Source organism: Pteropus alecto, unplaced genomic scaffold, assembly GCF_000325575.1.
Source record: "Pteropus alecto unplaced genomic scaffold, ASM32557v1 scaffold131, whole genome shotgun sequence".
NCBI lineage: Eukaryota > Metazoa > Chordata > Mammalia > Chiroptera > Pteropodidae > Pteropus > Pteropus alecto.
In genome coordinates, this window is record NW_006434709.1 from 5,537,003 (window position 1) to 5,543,934 (window position 6,932).

Below are 6,932 nucleotides of genomic sequence, written 5' to 3' on the forward strand. Positions count from 1 at the left end.
AGGTGCTATTGATGTTTGGATTAAACCATGCCTCTGTGATCAAGTACTCAAACATGGGATAAAAGACGAATATATTCTTTAATCCTACCCACTAATTTTGTCTAGGCCCTGAAAAGCAATGGGTACTGAGCAAATGTTGAAAGTGGCTTCTCTTCTATTTATTGACAAAACTATTTTTATTTCATTAATTTGCCACGTATCTTATCAGCATTTAAAGTAACACAAGGAAATCTATATAAGGTACTGAACTCTCTACAAACAGATCGTTGCAACTTCCAAGGCAAATCAACAGACGATAATTTTAGAAAGTGAGGAAGATATTACAGGAAAATGTAACAGAAAAATTGGGTTCTGGTTCATTTTTCTTTTTTCTTTTATTCTTTCTTTTTTTTTTTTTTTTCTAAATGGTAAAATAACATTAGGAATTCCAATTCTGAGCCCGGATAGTTTTGAAAGAAAAGAAGAAAAACTTCCTTTTCTTAAGGAAAGTGTGAAGAGGCAATTAAGTCATTAATTACTCTCTTTGTCTAACGCTGTCCAACCCATCAAACTTGGCCTCTTCTGTCTTCATCAAAGGTGGAGCTCGCTCTACTTTACGATAAGTACCTCTTAATAAGACAATCTCATGTTTCAAAAGCTGCTCTATGAGGAATTTAGATGAAGAGAAATTAAAATAACACTTAGCAGCAGACCCCAGTGTTTGACAGCTGCACAGTGCCCACTATCACCAAGGTCCTCAAATGAGCAGGGAGAAGTTCTGGGGATCCTGTTGAGAAACAGTATGCTGTGTGCAAAGGGCAAGGAGTCTCTGGGCTTAATGGAGGAGGAAGAATGGGACTGACATTTATGCTAAGAACTGGGAACTGAGCCACACCTCCCTTTAAAGAGGACTAGGAGGGAAAACAGGTTCCTTGCAGAAGTACCCATCAGAATTGCCACAACATCCTGAGAAAAGTAACTGGGGAGACAGTGTCTGAGGAGAAGTGTTAGATCCATTTTAACACCTCTCTAGTGGGTCAGACCAACTTCAGGGAGACTTGCTGGGCAGGCGACTCCACCTCCACCCCTCCAGCATGCCTTCGGCAACCTGTAGACCCCTTCTCCTATATATACCTTCCAGGCAATCAACTAGTACCCCCATGAAAACATCCCTCTCTGGTATATATGATTAAGTATATTCCTTTATGGAGCTTAATGAGCTTCGTTGGGGAAAAAAAAATCTTTTAAAAAAGTGACAAAGTATGACGCTCCCTCAGTTTGCTTTCTTATGTCAAGTTTCCTACTGCTGATCTGGAAGGAAGCCATCTATCTCAAAAGACCTTGAACCAATTTTCCCCAGTGGCAAGGAGAGAAAGCCACAACACACAAGATATTTGCACGTGCAAGCAAGGAATGAGCAGGTGCATGCATTTTAAAGCAATTTTGGAAGGTTGGACCAAGCTTATAAAAGAGTCTCCCTTCTCCAGCAATTTCCAAAGATCCAACCAAGTCATACTCTAAGAACCACGATGAGGAGATTCAGCCAAGAATTTGTTGACTTCGTCCTCAGATACTCTGCCTACAAGATGCTGGAATTACATAAGTGCTCGTGTAATAACAACAGCTTTATTTTTGTGTGTTGCTATGGAAGTTCAAAAACAAAACAAAGAAAACCACTGATCAGTAATTGTGACAAAACTTCTTAGCCACAGCATTGAGAATAGGGCATAATTATTCCATAAACACACTTTGATTTGTTTACTTCAACGTCAAATTAACTTCAAATATGTAACAGCCGACACTGATTTGAGATAGTACACAATACTGCTGCAGAGTGCGCTCTGTGTACCTTGTGTAAATCTCTTTTTTAAATAGATTCATTTGGAAAAGCCTCTCCATAGTATACCCTGCATACAAAGAAAGGAACTACACATGCATTTTATCTAAAAGAAAATTGCTTCCAAAACGGGGTGTGTGTTTGAGATCCCATGATTTGGTTTTACTCTCACTTACCCCTTTGCGCAACAGAAACAGAAACATTTTTAGGAAAATTAGCAGCTGATGACTACAGAGATACTTAGAGATATAATGTGAGCCTAGAAAAACGAAGAACTACAAAGAAAAGAAACTTTTTAAATTGTTGGAGAAAATCTCTATGTGCTGAATGAAACAGGAGAAAGACGAGAAAGGGAGAAACGGCCAAACCCAGAGTGAGGCCTGCGCCAGTCATTCAGTCGACAAGTATTTACTGTGTGCTTATCTCATTCCTGTTGCTTTATTTACCTCTTATACAGAACTTACTTCTTTAAGCAATCTACAAATATTAACCCATATATTCCTCCTAATAACTCTATGGGGTAGGTACTATTAACATCCTCATTTTACAGAAGAGGACCCTGAGGCACAAAGAGATTAGTAATTTGCCCAAGAGTACACAGCTAGTCAGTAGCAGAGCTTGGGATTCAAATCCAGGTACTCTTGTCCTACGGCCATACCACCCTGAACAAGCCCGATCCCATCTGATCTCGGAAGCTAAGCAGGGTAGGGCCTGGTTAGTATTTGGATGGGAGACCACCCAGGAAGACCAGGTGTTATAGCCATAAAAAAAAACAAACAAAAAAAAAAAAGCCAGGCACTCTCTCTCCAGTTCACACTGTGCTAAGCTGTTTCTTTGAACCATATTCCCAACCCTGGACCCTGGAGCAACAAAACACATTCTTTGCCCTCAAGAAGCTTCTAGCTAGACAACAATTACAATACGAGGTAGTAGGTCTGTGAACATGGTAAGAGCAGGGTGGTATCCTGGGATCCACAACCAGTCTTAGAGTAGGCAGGAGTGAGTGGGAAGATTAGCAAATACTTTTTAGGTCTAAAGCAGGGTTTCTCAACCTCAGCACTATTGACATTTTGGGCCAGAGAATTCCTTGTTGTAGAGGGCTGTCCTGTGCATTGTAAAATATTAAGCAGCACCCCTGACCCCACCACTACATGTCATTAGCATACCTCTCCCCCAGTGTGATGATAAAAAATGTCTTCATACATTGCCAAATGTCTCTTAGGACATTTGAGAATCACTAATCTAAAGTAAGTGGTGTCCAAGGCAGACTTGAATGATGAATGGTTGTTAACAGAAAAAGAAGAATTGGAAGAGAAGTACAGACAGAGGATATTGTACAAATACCCAAAAGAGGGAGAGAGGTTGGCACTTCCTGAAAGCTGAAAGTAATTCAATATGTATGGCTCTTAGAATTGGATATAAGAGATAAGGAGAGGTAAGTCTGGAGAGGCAAGCAAGACCATCATAAAAGGCCTCCTCCTCTGCATTTGGGAGTTAGACTATATCTTAATGCAATCAGGAGCTATTAAAGGCATAATGACACAATCGGACTTGCATTTTAGAGCCCTTACTCTAACCTCTGCACAGACAATGAATTAGAGAAGAACAAGACTGGGGACTGGCCAAGACACTGTTTTGTTTGTACTTTCTTTTCATATTGATCACTTTTCCTTTTAACTATAATCTTAACATTTAAAATTAAATGTGTGTTCTCCATATGTAAAAAGCTCTGATGTATCAATAAGAAAAAGATGATCATACCCATAGCAAAGTGAACAAGCAATTCACAAAGAGCAAGTACAAATGGCCAAATAAATGTGAAAAATGTGCTACTTCTCCTAATGATCAAAGAAATGCAAATTTAATCACTAAATCCCATTTTCCATCCATCATACTGGCAAACAATTTTTTTAAATTGTTTCATCTCTATTGATGTGCAAAGAAATTGCATTTTTCTACATTGCAGTGGGAGTCCATACTGACACTGCTTTTAGACAGCAATTGAGAAAAAAAAATAATAATTAAATTGAGTTTTGTGAAGAATTAAATGACAAACTCTTGAAACAATCTAAACATCCAATAAGAGATTGCTTGACAAAATTATAGCAATCTTGGGTAATAGAAATCCATGTTTTCATTAAGAATGATTTTATGGAAGTCTATTTATTGAGATGGAAAAGTATTTGACATAAGGCAAAAATTAAAAGTGTTAACATTAACATTCAGTGTTGGTGGGAGACTGGGGAAGTGGACGTGTATTGCTAGCTACAGGGTAAAAAAACTGGCTGCACCTCTGGGGTCCTACCATCACTGGACCCAGGTCTTGAGGCTGAGTTGCCTTGCCTAAGAGTTGGGAGTGGAAAGAGGTTTAGTCACCACCTTCTAGAGCAATAATCACTAGTCCTCATTGGGCTGGCAGCCCTCATCTTGGATGCCAACTTCTCAAGCAGCTTTTAGAGCCACGTTGCAATATCAGTCTCAGAGCCTGAGCCCCTAAACACAAGGTCGTCGAAGGGCTTCTTGGAGCATCCCACCACCACCACCATTTTGCTCATCGCTAACATTTCCATTTAGAACTTATGAACAGTCAGACTGTGTATATCCATAAATATTTTTTTAAAGACTGTTTTGGTATATAGGTCCTCAATTGCTTGGAGAGAAAATCTTGTTATCCTGGCTTTTGGACAATTGTTGATAAGGCCAATACACATTAAATGAGGTATAAAAAGTCCCTATAGTTAAATGCCAGTAAATATTAGTAGCATGAATAAGTGAAACGAAGTAACTAAGACAGTCTGGGTTGCATTCTAAATTTGACTTCTATTGAATTCAGAGGAGGGTGTAAACTTACACTTGGCATGATTTAGGTACTCCAGAATAGCCTAATAAAATATCTTTACCTAAAAATCACAGCCACCTAAAATTGTCTCACATCTTGGCATGCATTTGTTAGATTTAAATGTAAGATGAAGCATGACTTTGCCTCCCAAAAATTATCTCTAAGAGGGTCATAAGTAATTTATCAAAATCATATGGTAAATAAGTGTCAGTACCTGTTATTAAACTCAGCTTTACCTGAAACCAAAGATCAGGTGAGTTTGGTAGACTCTTATGAGTAATATTTGGATTCCTACTTCACCTAAATTTATAGTACTGACTATACAACTTATTAGTCACTCATTATCACAGGATGTTGTCCTGTGTCATTTTATTATTTTCCATGTGGACCTGACCCTACTCCTCAACTAGACTTGGAGTTCTTGAAGGGTAAGCAACCTCTCCCTACCCTCTCCCATCCCAGCACACACACACTCTGGTACCCCAGCACCTAACACAATGCTTTACACAAAGTAGGTACTAAATAGGTGCTTATACAATAAATGAATGCTAATAAAGATTTTGTGAGGTGCTTAAGGATCAGACCAAGTCCTATTCATCACTGAATAAAAAAAATTCATTCTTGGACAATAGAAAAAAAAATCAGAGGAAAGTCAGATGGGAAAAAAGCATTGCATTAAAAATTTTTAAAGATAGTGAAGAAACTAGAAAACAACTAACAGAGGAAAAAAGCAGCAATGTAACAAAGGGTTAAGTCTTTGTAAATAGCTTTTACAAATCAATAAGAAATACACCAAGACCCCAGTAGAGAAACAAACCAAGGAGCATAACAGAAAATGCAGAAAAGAGGGATTATAGTTAACTTGTAAATGTGGGAAAATGTATGCCTTTTCCAGTAATCAAATAAATGCAAATAAAACATAAGATTCTATCCTTACATGTCAATTAAATAAAATTATAGCTATTATTTTAATAATAATGCCCAACGTTTATGAGGATGAGATAAAACATACTGGTGGCAAAAGATGATAAGAGACTTATAAGTTAACGTGATTTTTGTCTCAGTAATTCTGTTTCTATAAACCTATGAAGGAAAAGGTCCCAAATACAGAGGAGGAAGTATAGTGACCAAGAAAGTAGACTTGATAAATCAAATGCACCTAGATTCAAATCCAGGGTCTAGTATTTCTTAGTTGGGTGGCTTTGGGCAATATACTAACCTCTGTGAGTCCTCATTTTCTCATCTGTAAAATAGATGTAATGTTAGTATCTAATCACAGAGTGGTTGTAAGAATTAAATAAAAAAAGTTTGTAAAATGCTTATTGCGAAGTCAAGCACATATAAAGGGTTCCATAAATACTAGCCAGCATTATTATCAGAAACAAATAAACAAAAAAGCTTCTCGCACAATCATATTCATCATAAATACAATGAAAAAGGAAAGAATCTAAATTTCCAAATATAGGGGTATAGTTAGTTGAACACTAATATAGCCATTCAATGACTATAGTATGTAACCTTTAATTTAGTGAGTCTATTTAGATTGTAGGAATATATATATGAATGTAATAGCAAAGAAAAATACTTCTATAACTCACATGACCTGTTTTAGAAACTTGGGATATAAAATAAGGTCACATTTTTAAGATGATCCAAGCCTCCATCTCCCCATTGAGAAAAATCTTTCTTCCCCGTTTGGGGTACTTCTTCTCATAATAAGCTCAGCAAAGCCCAAGGGGTCAACCTGGAGTGCTCTCAGCCTGTGGCCATGTCAGAGCTTGGGCACCCCACACCCGACTCATTCAAAGCCAGAGGACTCCATACTGAGTGCTTCAAAATGATCTGGCACCAAAATGATTTGGAAAAAGAAATGAACAAAAAATACTATCCGTATTTTTTGATACGGATCCAAAGACAAGCATCACTGACAGTTGGTATATTTCATTCTAGGGTTCTCTTCTATGTACAGACTTTTTTTTTTTTTTTGCCAAGTTATTATCACTGTATTAAAAAAAAAAAAAATTGTATCCTCCAACCCTAGAAAAGAGAGTAAATCCGATACTGGCAAGGCAGTCTTGCCCAACCAGCTGTATCATGCTGAGCTCCCCCTGGATTTTAAGGGTGATTCTCACAAAATCTGCATCAATCTTCTCCTCTCAACCCTAATAGGCCCTATATGGCAAAATGTGTTGATATTGCTGAAGAGTCTCCCCAGTGGCCCTGGATTGACAGCAGTGCTGCCATCATTACTGCCCTCTTGTGTGCTCACAAGCATTC

General features: G+C 37.9%; 1 pseudogene; it reads left to right on the forward strand.

Moving 5' to 3' along the window:
- Positions 1–2,460: 2,460 nt before the first annotated feature.
- On the forward strand, positions 2,461–2,579 carry LOC112478105 (annotated as a pseudogene).
- Positions 2,580–6,932: the final 4,353 nt, after the last annotated feature.